General features: G+C 49.3%; 1 protein-coding gene across 2 annotated transcripts in view; it reads right to left on the minus strand.

Annotated features, from left to right (window-relative positions):
* SMC4 (structural maintenance of chromosomes 4) overlaps nucleotides 1-13,357 on the minus strand; it is a 243,572-nt gene that overhangs the window by 106,358 nt on the left and 123,857 nt on the right. The window lies entirely within an intron of this gene.

A 13,357-nucleotide genomic window follows, 5' to 3' on the forward strand; every position in this document is an offset into this window, starting at 1 on the left:
TGGTCATGTACCATAAAGAACGACACTAATTTAACTCCACTTTAAGAGAAGTGGATATAAAAAGAACATTAGCTAAAGTTATTCCCATCTTAGCAAGTTATCACTTATCCACTGAGATTCCAAAGTATGAGGATATGTGGACACGTCGAGTATTTGTTGAACAATTTTCTAAATCAAAAAGCAGAGTGTTTTCTGGAAAAATGCTGCAACACACACACACACACACACACACACACTTTGTTTTATTATTTTATTGAACTGGTGAAAAACTCTGAAAGACTTAATATGGTGTAGATTTGAACAAAACCTCAACCTGTCAACCATCTCCATTTAAAAAGGTATCGGTGACATGAGGTGGGGAAACAGGAACTTTCCTACATGTAATTAGACCTCTTACGAATCAGAACCGGCTATAGGATCTCTAAAGTGCAACCCCAACTCTGTTTTTTTTTGTTTTACACCACTGGAGTGGTGCTTTAAAGGAAGATTCTGGATACTCAACGTAAAATCTCTGTCTTGGGAGACAGACAACCATGGGTGTTGCCACTAAGCAAAACAAAAACAAAAACCAAACCACACCACACAAAAAACACCCCAAACCACCTCTTCAAACAGGTTACACCCACCAATTAGCATGCAGCTAATCAGTTAGTGAGAAATCAGTAGGAGTGTTGTGTCCCCCAATGAAAGGCTCCGAGAAAGATTTAAGGAAAGTACCCAAAAATCTGCTTTTCTCCATCATTTCTTAGTGTGACAGATAACCATGGAATGTCCAAAAGCAGTCCCCATGGGTGGTAATACCAAAGTGGAAGGAATAAGAAAATGGAAGAACGTATAACCTCTCGTCAGATTCTAGACCACTGCCACTCGTAAAACCTTTCTCCCTAAGCTGGCATCAAATGAGGAATAGGTGTGTACTTCGTAGAATTTGGAAAAATTATGCAGAGGACCCCATAGCTTTGCAGAGTTGTAAAGCAGAAGCCTGATATCAAAGGCCCAGGAGGCTCGCACTGCACGAACACAGTGAGCCATAACCACAGCTGGGGGTGGTCACTCCTTTACTTGAGGATGCCAGACTGTATTCAATGGCTGAAGGTTTCCTTAGAGGCGGCCAATCCTCGGCGATAACCCTCAGAAATAATGAATAAAGAAGGATTGCCGAAAGGGGTCCGTTCTGGGCAGGTAGAGGCACACTGCCCCCACCAGGTCCAACTTGCTCATAGACTACTTCAAGGGACGAGAAGCATAGAACAAGAGGAGAACAACCTTGGGAAGGAAAGAGTGAACAGGGCGCAAGACTACCTTATCCTGGTGAAGAACCAGAAAGGGGAAACGGCTGCCTAAAAGTGGCCAACTACGACACTCGCTGGATGGAGGTAATGGACACAAGAAATGCAACCTTCCAAGATAGCAAGGACAAGTAAATGTCCCGAATGGGTTTGAAAGGAACACTCTGAAGAGCGTCCAACATCAAATAGAGCTTCCAGGGATCCATCAGAGGTTGAAAGGGAGGCAATGAATGGGCCACGCCTGGCAAGAATGTACGGATCTGGGAACGGGAAGTCAGATTCTTTTGAAAAAGGATTAAGAGAGTGGAGACCTGGCCCTTAAGCAAGCTGAGGGACAACCTGGTGTTCAGACGTGATTGAAGAAAAGCTAGGGGTGCAGGGAAAAAAGAAAAAAAACAAACATTGGGGCAAAGTGATCTATTTCACACAGCGAAGGAAGACCTTACAGTTATGATGGTAGATACGAGAGGAGGAAGGCTCTCGCCTTTACCATCGTCTAAAATAACTTTAGAGGGGGAAAAAAACAAAACAAAACCAGTCTTCTAGAACTGCGGTCTCAACAGCTATGCCATTACATTGAGATCTTGAGAATTCTGGTGAAAATTGTGACCCTGTTGAAGGAGGCCTGTCCAATCTACAGAACAACTGCAAGGAGGTTGATGAGCTCTGTATATCAGAATGACTGGGACTCCTCCTGCTTTTTTTTTTTATCACGGAAACTGGAGGGGGTGGGGGGGTGAGGGAAATGGGTGGAGGATGGGAAGGGATACGGCGGGTTGAAGTGGGGTCATGAAATTTCCAGGGAATCTGAGCAGACAGTGAGGGGATCGCAAGCTCTGGATATGAACCGTGGAACCTTGTTGTTCATTCTGGAAGCCATCAGGTCAACATCAGAAGTCCCCCCATTGTTGGCAAATCTAGTTGTAGACTGACGGGTGCAGCAACCATTCTCCCATAGAGAGACACTCGTGGCTCAGGAAATCGGCTGCCTAATTGTTGTCATGCTCTCGGTTGCGGGGTTAGTCTCCCCTGAGCAGGGAGATTGACGTTCTCCCCGCACCTCCATTCCTGCCTCTGGCTCTGCAGTGCAGTGTGTCACTCACCCTGTCCGCCGAACTGAGCGTTCCCCTGCCTCCTTCTTGCGGAACCTTAGTTTCCTCAGCAGGTCTTCTGGGAGCAAACGTAGGTGGCACGCGCCGCACTCAGCTATAATTTAAATGAACAGTACACCCGTTTGTTGTCATACTGTTTTTGATTGCAGGATTGCTTCCTGCTTACAAGGCAGTTCTACCATATGGGTGGTGCCTGGGCAACATGCTCATTCCAATAGAATGTTGCTAGGATTCAGGCCCTTTCTGCTGTGCTCTGTGCTTGCTGACTGTGCTGCGTTACTTCTTTCTTTCCACAGAACCTTCATCAGCTGGTTCATAACTGGTCTCACCTTATGGTCTAGTTCCCACGGGGGAACACTATTCTCCTTAAGGAGACTTTGCAAGCCAGTCTGGCTGCCAGGTAAGGGGACTTATAGCTGCAATGCCCCTAAAATTCCACGGGGGAACACTATTCTCCTTAAGGAGACTTTGCAAGCCAGTCTGGCTGCCAGGTAAGGGGACTTATAGCTGCAATGCCCCTCTGGGAAATATTCAAATTGTCTCTCCAGTAAAGGAGACAAACTCTAGCACAGCGCCACCTATTGGAAGTAGCGATCCTAAAAGTCACAAGTGGATTTTTGACAATCCTTTGCAATATGACTCAGGATATATAAGCCAGATCAGAATCCCAATTTGCAGACACGGTGTTTCGGGGTGCTTGCCCCTCGTCAGTGCAAAGTATGGGGGTGTCTGATCTGGCTCATGAGAAAGCTATGTGGGGACCACGGGGGAACACTATTCTCCTTAAGGAGACTTTGCAAGCCAGTCTGGCTGCCAGGTAAGGGGACTTATAGCTGCAATGCCCCTAAAATTCCACGGGGGAACACTATTCTCCTTAAGGAGACTTTGCAAGCCAGTCTGGCTGCCAGGTAAGGGGACTTATAGCTGCAATGCCCCTCTGGGAAATATTCAAATTGTCTCTCCAGTAAAGGAGACAAACTCTAGCACAGCGCCACCTATTGGAAGTAGCGATCCTAAAAGTCACAAGTGGATTTTTGACAATCCTTTGCAATATGACTCAGGATATATAAGCCAGATCAGAATCCCAATTTGCAGACACGGTGTTTCGGGGTGCTTGCCCCTCGTCAGTGCAAAGTATGGGGGTGTCTGATCTGGCTCATGAGAAAGCTATGTGGGGACCACGGGGGAACACTATTCTCCTTAAGGAGACTTTGCAAGCCAGTCTGGCTGCCAGGTAAGGGGACTTATAGCTGCAATGCCCCTAAAATTCCACGGGGGAACACTATTCTCCTTAAGGAGACTTTGCAAGCCAGTCTGGCTGCCAGGTAAGGGGACTTATAGCTGCAATGCCCCTCTGGGAAATATTCAAATTGTCTCTCCAGTAAAGGAGACAAACTCTAGCACAGCGCCACCTATTGGAAGTAGCGATCCTAAAAGTCACAAGTGGATTTTTGACAATCCTTTGCAATATGACTCAGGATATATAAGCCAGATCAGAATCCCAATTTGCAGACACGGTGTTTCGGGGTGCTTGCCCCTCGTCAGTGCAAAGTATGGGGGTGTCTGATCTGGCTCATGAGAAAGCTATGTGGGGACCACGGGGGAACACTATTCTCCTTAAGGAGACTTTGCAAGCCAGTCTGGCTGCCAGGTAAGGGGACTTATAGCTGCAATGCCCCTAAAATTCCACGGGGGAACACTATTCTCCTTAAGGAGACTTTGCAAGCCAGTCTGGCTGCCAGGTAAGGGGACTTATAGCTGCAATGCCCCTCTGGGAAATATTCAAATTGTCTCTCCAGTAAAGGAGACAAACTCTAGCATAGCGCCACCTATTGGAAGTAGCGATCCTAAAAGTCACAAGTGGATTTTTGACAATCCTTTGCAATATGACTCAGGATATATAAGCCAGATCAGAATCCCAATTTGCAGACACGGTGTTTCGGGGTGCTTGCCCCTCGTCAGTGCAAAGTATGGGGGTGTCTGATCTGGCTCATGAGAAAGCTATGTGGGGACCACGGGGGAACACTATTCTCCTTAAGGAGACTTTGCAAGCCAGTCTGGCTGCCAGGTAAGGGGACTTATAGCTGCAATGCCCCTAAAATTCCACGGGGGAACACTATTCTCCTTAAGGAGACTTTGCAAGCCAGTCTGGCTGCCAGGTAAGGGGACTTATAGCTGCAATGCCCCTCTGGGAAATATTCAAATTGTCTCTCCAGTAAAGGAGACAAACTCTAGCACAGCGCCACCTATTGGAAGTAGCGATCCTAAAAGTCACAAGTGGATTTTTGACAATCCTTTGCAATATGACTCAGGATATATAAGCCAGATCAGAATCCCAATTTGCAGACACGGTGTTTCGGGGTGCTTGCCCCTCGTCAGTGCAAAGTATGGGGGTGTCTGATCTGGCTCATGAGAAAGCTATGTGGGGACCACGGGGGAACACTATTCTCCTTAAGGAGACTTTGCAAGCCAGTCTGGCTGCCAGGTAAGGGGACTTATAGCTGCAATGCCCCTAAAATTCCACGGGGGAACACTATTCTCCTTAAGGAGACTTTGCAAGCCAGTCTGGCTGCCAGGTAAGGGGACTTATAGCTGCAATGCCCCTCTGGGAAATATTCAAATTGTCTCTCCAGTAAAGGAGACAAACTCTAGCACAGCGCCACCTATTGGAAGTAGCGATCCTAAAAGTCACAAGTGGATTTTTGACAATCCTTTGCAATATGACTCAGGATATATAAGCCAGATCAGAATCCCAATTTGCAGACACGGTGTTTCGGGGTGCTTGCCCCTCGTCAGTGCAAAGTATGGGGGTGTCTGATCTGGCTCATGAGAAAGCTATGTGGGGACCACGGGGGAACACTATTCTCCTTAAGGAGACTTTGCAAGCCAGTCTGGCTGCCAGGTAAGGGGACTTATAGCTGCAATGCCCCTAAAATTCCACGGGGGAACACTATTCTCCTTAAGGAGACTTTGCAAGCCAGTCTGGCTGCCAGGTAAGGGGACTTATAGCTGCAATGCCCCTCTGGGAAATATTCAAATTGTCTCTCCAGTAAAGGAGACAAACTCTAGCACAGCGCCACCTATTGGAAGTAGCGATCCTAAAAGTCACAAGTGGATTTTTGACAATCCTTTGCAATATGACTCAGGATATATAAGCCAGATCAGAATCCCAATTTGCAGACACGGTGTTTCGGGGTGCTTGCCCCTCGTCAGTGCAAAGTATGGGGGTGTCTGATCTGGCTCATGAGAAAGCTATGTGGGGACCACGGGGGAACACTATTCTCCTTAAGGAGACTTTGCAAGCCAGTCTGGCTGCCAGGTAAGGGGACTTATAGCTGCAATGCCCCTAAAATTCCACGGGGGAACACTATTCTCCTTAAGGAGACTTTGCAAGCCAGTCTGGCTGCCAGGTAAGGGGACTTATAGCTGCAATGCCCCTCTGGGAAATATTCAAATTGTCTCTCCAGTAAAGGAGACAAACTCTAGCACAGCGCCACCTATTGGAAGTAGCGATCCTAAAAGTCACAAGTGGATTTTTGACAATCCTTTGCAATATGACTCAGGATATATAAGCCAGATCAGAATCCCAATTTGCAGACACGGTGTTTCGGGGTGCTTGCCCCTCGTCAGTGCAAAGTATGGGGGTGTCTGATCTGGCTCATGAGAAAGCTATGTGGGGACCACGGGGGAACACTATTCTCCTTAAGGAGACTTTGCAAGCCAGTCTGGCTGCCAGGTAAGGGGACTTATAGCTGCAATGCCCCTAAAATTCCACGGGGGAACACTATTCTCCTTAAGGAGACTTTGCAAGCCAGTCTGGCTGCCAGGTAAGGGGACTTATAGCTGCAATGCCCCTCTGGGAAATATTCAAATTGTCTCTCCAGTAAAGGAGACAAACTCTAGCACAGCGCCACCTATTGGAAGTAGCGATCCTAAAAGTCACAAGTGGATTTTTGACAATCCTTTGCAATATGACTCAGGATATATAAGCCAGATCAGAATCCCAATTTGCAGACACGGTGTTTCGGGGTGCTTGCCCCTCGTCAGTGCAAAGTATGGGGGTGTCTGATCTGGCTCATGAGAAAGCTATGTGGGGACCACGGGGGAACACTATTCTCCTTAAGGAGACTTTGCAAGCCAGTCTGGCTGCCAGGTAAGGGGACTTATAGCTGCAATGCCCCTAAAATTCCACGGGGGAACACTATTCTCCTTAAGGAGACTTTGCAAGCCAGTCTGGCTGCCAGGTAAGGGGACTTATAGCTGCAATGCCCCTCTGGGAAATATTCAAATTGTCTCTCCAGTAAAGGAGACAAACTCTAGCACAGCGCCACCTATTGGAAGTAGCGATCCTAAAAGTCACAAGTGGATTTTTGACAATCCTTTGCAATATGACTCAGGATATATAAGCCAGATCAGAATCCCAATTTGCAGACACGGTGTTTCGGGGTGCTTGCCCCTCGTCAGTGCAAAGTATGGGGGTGTCTGATCTGGCTCATGAGAAAGCTATGTGGGGACACATTGCTGTCTGAACCTTCAGATCCGTCTGAAACGCTTCTGATTCCTACAACAGCCTGATTTGCTTCTCCAGGAAAAGTCCAGACCATTCCGGATTCATTCTACTACAGGATCTGCTTCTCTTGAATGGTACAGAGCATTCTGGATTCTACTCTCCCATTGAGTAGTCATTCTACTGAATAAACCGTGACTAATGGACTGTCTGACCCTCTGGAGTCGTGACAGTGATAATCCCTGTACAGGGGTTCCCTTGCCACTAACCCCTCTGGGGGTGGTCAGCGAGAGTCGTCCCTCTGGCAAGCGGCTTTTGTACTCTCTGGAACTGTGCCGGGATAATCCCTGTATAGGTGTTCCCTTGCCGGTTGCTCCTCCAGCACTGCTCTGCGCCGTGACCCTTTGGGCCCTCTCACCATCTGCTCTGTCACCAATTCCTCAATAAACCATCTTCTATTTTCTCCAAGTTCCCTCATCTCTTGCAGTATCTGTTAATTGTTGCCACCGGACATCCGGTGGTCCAGTGAGTCCACAGTACATCTCCACGCCTCAGTGGTGTAACAGTTGTCTAACCCAGGGATGTGAACCGACGAAATTGCCGGAACATGTTCCTCTGCCCAGGACAGGATCTGGGAGACCTCCGATATGACAGTTGGATTGCAAGTACCTCCTTGATGGCTGATGCATGTTACAGACGCATTATATTTAATGCGGAGGCGATAGCAGAACATGTGTTAATAAAAGTGGGCTAGGTGGATGGCTCTGAGTTCTAGGATGTTGATCCAGAATCGGGGGCGACTAACTTAACATCGAAATGCCTTGGGTTCAGAGGATGAAATTACCGATCGTAGGGATTCTATAGGGTACTTTACACACTGCGACATCGCTAGCGATCTCTTTAGCGATGTGAAATTCTAGATCGCAAGTGCGATGTTTCGAGATCTCACATAGGTCATTTTACGCATGTGCGATCTCCAAAGATCGCACTTGCGATCTAGAATTTCACATCGCTAATGAGATTGCTAGCTATGTCGCAGTGTGTAAAGTACCCTTATCTTGAAGTGGCAGACTTCTTTGTTTAGAAGCTGGAGATCCAGGATGAGACATAGGGAGCAGTCTTTGTGTACCACAAAGCGGTTTGCATAGAAACCTACGAAGCTTTCTTTTGTAGAAACAGGAAAGATGATGCCTGGTTGACAGAGAGAAGCGATCATGTTTGAAAACTCCAGAATCAGAGATTGCAACTTCGGACGCAATTGGGAGGAAAGGTAGCAAATTCTATTTTGTACTCGCGGGAGTCGATCTTTTTGACATTGGACTACAGAGAGCAAAAACACCCTGACAGAAGAAGACAACCTTCTACCTTAAGAGGAATCCCTGGTAGGGGTGACTCATCATTCGGAAGAGAACCTGTTGGATCTGGGTCCACCAGATCCACCCTGGCAGCTACAAGTGTGCCACGCCGACTTGAACAAAGGTCTTTTCTTAATGAACTTTATGTGTTAAGGGGTAAGTGGTCCTGCATTGTAGACTCAAGAGGATACAGTATGCAGTTTTCAGCACTGTCCTCTCTCGGTGTCTAAGTTGGGGTGAGACAGTGTTTTCACTGTTTTCCATCCCAAGCTGAACCTGAAAAAGAAAGAAAAATTAACAAATATCTAAAAAAGCCAGAAATGCCCTGTGTATGTTTCCTACTGACACCAAGCTAAAACAGATTAGATTCATGCCAGTTGGTGGGAGTAACCTGCTGAGGAGATGGTAACTTTTTGCCTAGAGACAGCATCATATAGCAATGATAATCAATGTACCTCAATGAACCGATAGAAGACCCATGTTCCTTGACCCCGGTCTCATACGTACCCTCTGGCGTTTACATCCTTTTTCAGAGGCACCATCTTGTGACCGTAAGTGCTGACTGGCCAGAAGTCATAAGTTACTTCACAATCTCAACACAACGAACGAGGCTCTCAGACGCATTGAGCTGTGACCTCCAGCGCACGCCATAAAAGGGAATTTTGTTACTTACCGTAAATTCCTTTTCTTCTAGCTCCTATTGGGAGACCCAGACGATTGGGTGTATAGCACTGCCTCCGGAGGCCACACAAAGCAATTACACTAAAAAGTGTAAGGCCCCTCCCCTTCTGGCTATACACCCCCAGTGGGATCACTGGCTCACCAGTTTTAGTGCAAAAGCAAGAAGGAGGAAAGCCAATAACTGGTTTAAACAAATTCCCTCCGAAATAACCTCGGAGAACTGAAAACCATTCAACATGAACAACATGTGTACCCGAAAAACAACCAAAAATCCCGAAGGACAACAGGGCGGGTGCTGGGTCTCCCAATAGGAGCTAGAAGAAAAGGAATTTACGGTAAGTAACAAAATTCCCTTCTTCGGCGCTCCATTGGGAGACCCAGACGATTGGGACGTCCAAAAGCTGTCCCTGGGTGGGTAAAGAAATACCTCATGTTAGAGCTGCAAAGACAGCCCTCCCCTACGGGGAGGCAACTGCCGCCTGCAGGACTCTTCTACCTAGGCTGGCGTCCGCCGAAGCATAGGTATGCACCTGATAATGTTTGGTGAAAGTGTGCAGACTCGACCAGGTAGCTGCCTGGCACACCTGTTGAGCCGTAGCCTGGTGACGCAATGCCCAGGACGCACCCACGGCTCTGGTAGAATGGGCCTTCAGCCCTGATGGAACCGGAAGCCCAGCAGAACGGTAGGCCTCAAGAATTGGTTCTTTGATCCATCGAACCAGGGTGGCCTTAGAAGCCTGCGACCCCTTGCGCTTACCAGCGACAAGGACAAAGAGTGCATCCGAACGGCGCAGGGGCGCCGTGCGGGAAATGTAGATTCTGAGTGCTCGCACCAGATCTAACAAATGTAAATCCTTCTCATACCGATGAACTGCATGAGGACAAAAAGAAGGCAAAGAGATATCCTGATTAAGATGAAAAGAGGATACCACCTTCGGGAGAAACTCCTGAATGGGGCGCAGCACAACCTTGTCCTGGTGGAAGACCAGGAAGGGAGCCTTGGATGACAGCGCTGCTAGCTCAGACACTCTCCGAAGAGATGTGATCGCTACCAGAAAAGCCACTTTCTGTGACAGTCTAGAAAGTGAAACCTCCCTCAGAGGCTCGAAGGGCGGCTTCTGGAGGGCAACTAGCACCCTGTTCAGGTCCCATGGATCTAATGGTCGCTTGTACGGGGGTACGATATGACAAACCCCCTGCAGGAACGTGCGCACCTTAGAGAGTCGTGCTAGACGCTTCTGAAAAAAGACGGATAGCGCCGAGACTTGCCCCTTAAGGGAGCCGAGCGACAAACCTTTTTCTAACCCAGATTGTAGGAAAGAAAGAAAGGTAGGCAAAGCAAATGGCCAGGGAGACACTCCCTGAGCAGAGCACCAGGATAAGAATATCCTCCACGTTCTGTGGTAGATCTTAGCGGACGTGGGCTTCCTAGCCTGTCTCATGGTGGCAACGACCCCTTGGGATAATCCTGAAGACGCTAGGATCCAGGACTCAATGGCCACACAGTCAGGTTCAGGGCCGCGGAATTCCGATGGAAAAACGGCCCTTGGGACAGTAAGTCTGGTCGGTCTGGTAGTGCCCACGGTTGGCCGACCGTGAGATGCCACAGATCCGGATACCACGCCCTCCGTGGCCAGTCTGGGGCGACGAGTATGACGCGGCTGCAGTCGGATCTGATCTTGCGTAGCACCCTGGGCAAGAGTGCCAGAGGTGGAAACACATAAGGGAGCCGGAACTGCGACCAATCTTGCACTAAGGCGTCTGCCGCCAGAGCTCTGTGATCGCGAGACCGTGCCATGAAGGTCGGGACCTTGTTGTTGTGCCGGGACGCCATTAGATCGACGTCCGGCCTTCCCCAGCGGCGACAGATTTCCTGAAACACTTCCGGGTGAAGGGACCATTCCCCTGCGTCCATGCCCTGGCGACTGAGGAAGTCTGCTTCCCAGTTTTCTACGCCGGAGATGTGAACTGCGGATATGGTGGAGGCCGTGGCTTCCACCCACATCAGGATCCGCCGGACTTCCTGGAAGGCTTGCCGACTGCGAGTCCCCCCTTGGTGGTTGATGTATGCCACCGCTGTGGAGTTGTCCGACTGAATTCGGATCTGCTTTCCTTCCAGCCACTGCTGGAAGGCTAGTAGGGCAAGATACACTGCTCTGATCTCCAGAACATTGATCGGAAGGGTGGACTCCTGCTGAGTCCACGTACCCTGAGCCCTGTGGTGGAGAAAAACTGCTCCCCACCCTGAGAGACTCGCGTCCGTCGTGACCACCGCCCAGGACGGAGGTAGGAAGGATCTTCCCTGTGACAATGAGGTGGGAAGAAGCCACCACTGCAGAGAGTCTTTGGCCGTCTGGGAAAGGGAGACTTTCTTGTCCAGGGATGTTGACTTCCCGTCCCATTGGCGGAGAATGTCCCATTGAAGTGGGCGCAGATGAAACTGCGCAAACGGAACCGCCTCCATTGCCGCCACCATCTTCCCGAGGAAGTGCATGAGGCGTCTTAAGGAGTGCGACTGACTTTGAAGGAGAGCCTGCACCCCAGTTTGTAGTGACCTCTGCTTGTCCAGCGGAAGCTTCACTATCGCTGAGAGAGTATGAAACTCCATGCCAAGATACGTTAGCGATTGGGTCGGTGACAGATTTGACTTTGAGAAGTTGATGATCCACCCGAACGTCTGGAGAGTCTCCAATGCAACATTCAGGCTGAGTTGGCATGCCTCCTGAGAGGGTGCCTTGACAAGTAGATCGTCCAAGTAAGGGATCACAGAGTGTCCCTGAGAGTGCAAGACTGCTACCACTGCCGCCATGACCTTGGTGAACACCCGTGGGGCTGTCGCCAGACCAAATGGCAGAGCTACGAACTGAAGATGGTCGTCTCCTATCACGAAGCGTAGAAAACGTTGGTGCTCTGTAGCAATCGGCACGTGGAGATAAGCATCTTTGATGTCTATTGATGCTAGGAAATCTCCTTGAGACATTGAGGCAATGACTGAGCGGAGGGATTCCATCCGGAACCGCCTGGCGTTCACATGCTTGTTGAGCAGTTTTAGGTCCAGAACAGGACGGAATGAGCCGTCCTTCTTTGGCACCACAAAGAGATTGGAGTAAAAACCTTGTCCTTGTTCCTGAAGAGGAACAGGGACCACCACTCCTTCTGCTCTTAGAGAATTCACCGCCTGCAGAAGGGCATCTGCTCGGTCGGGATGTGGGGAAGTTCTGAAGAACCGAGGCGGAGGACGAGAACTGAACTCTATCCTGTACCCGTGAGACAAAATGTCTGCTACCCACCGGTCTTTGACCTGTGGCAGCCAAATGTCGCAAAAGCGGGAGAGCCTGCCACCGACCGAGGATGCGGAGGGAGGCGGCCGAAAGTCATGAGGCAGCCGCCTTGGAAGTGGTACCTCCGGCTGCTTTCTTGGGGCGTGAGTGAGCCCGCCAGGAATCAGAGCTCCTTTGCTCTTTCTGAGTCCCCTTGGACGAGGCGAACTGGGGCTTGCCCGAGCCTCGAAAGGACCGAAACTTTGACTGCCACTTCCTCTGTTGAGGCTTGCTTGATCTGGGCTGGGGTAAGGAAGAGTCCTTACCTTTGGACTGTTTAATGATTTCCGCCAATTGCTCACCAGTCAGTCTGTCTCCAGACAATGGCAAGCTGGTTAAACATTTTTTAGAAGCAGAATCTGCTTTCCATTCCTTTAACCACAAGGCTCTGCGCAAAACTACAGAGTTGGCGGAAGCCATTGCGGTACGGCTCGTAGAGTCCAGTACCGCATTAATAGCGTAGGTCGCAAACGCAGTCATTTGCGTAGTTAAGGACGCCACTTGCGGCACTGCTGGACGTATGAAAGAGTCCACCTGTGCCAAACCAGCTGAAATAGCTTGGAGCGCCCACACGGCCGCGAATGCTGGAGCAAACGACGCGCCAATAGCTTCATAGACAGATTTCAACCAAAGGTCCATCTGTCTGTCATTGGCATCTTTAAGTGAAGCCCCATCCTCCACTGCAACTATGGATCTAGCTGCAAGCCTGGATATTGGAGGGTCCACTTTTGGACACTGGGTCCAGCGTTTGACCACATCAGGGGGAAAGGGATAACGTGTATCCTTAAGACGTTTGGAAAAACGCTTGTCCGGATTAGCATGGTGTTTCTGGATTGATGCTCTGAAGTCAGAGTGGTCCAGAAAGGTGCTCAATTTACGCTTGGGATACAGGAAATGGAATTTCTCCTGCTGGGCAGCTGCCTCCTCTGCTGAAGGGGCTGGGGGAGAAATATCCAACAGCCTATTGATGGCCGCTATAAGGTCATTTACCATGGCGTCACCATCTGGCGTATCCAAATTGAGTGCGGTGTCAGGGCTAGACTCCTGATCACCCACCTCTGTCTCATCATATAGAGACCCTTCTCGCTGAGAC

This window comes from Anomaloglossus baeobatrachus, chromosome 3 (genome assembly GCF_048569485.1).
Source record: "Anomaloglossus baeobatrachus isolate aAnoBae1 chromosome 3, aAnoBae1.hap1, whole genome shotgun sequence".
In the NCBI taxonomy this organism is placed as follows: Eukaryota; Metazoa; Chordata; class Amphibia; order Anura; family Aromobatidae; genus Anomaloglossus; species Anomaloglossus baeobatrachus.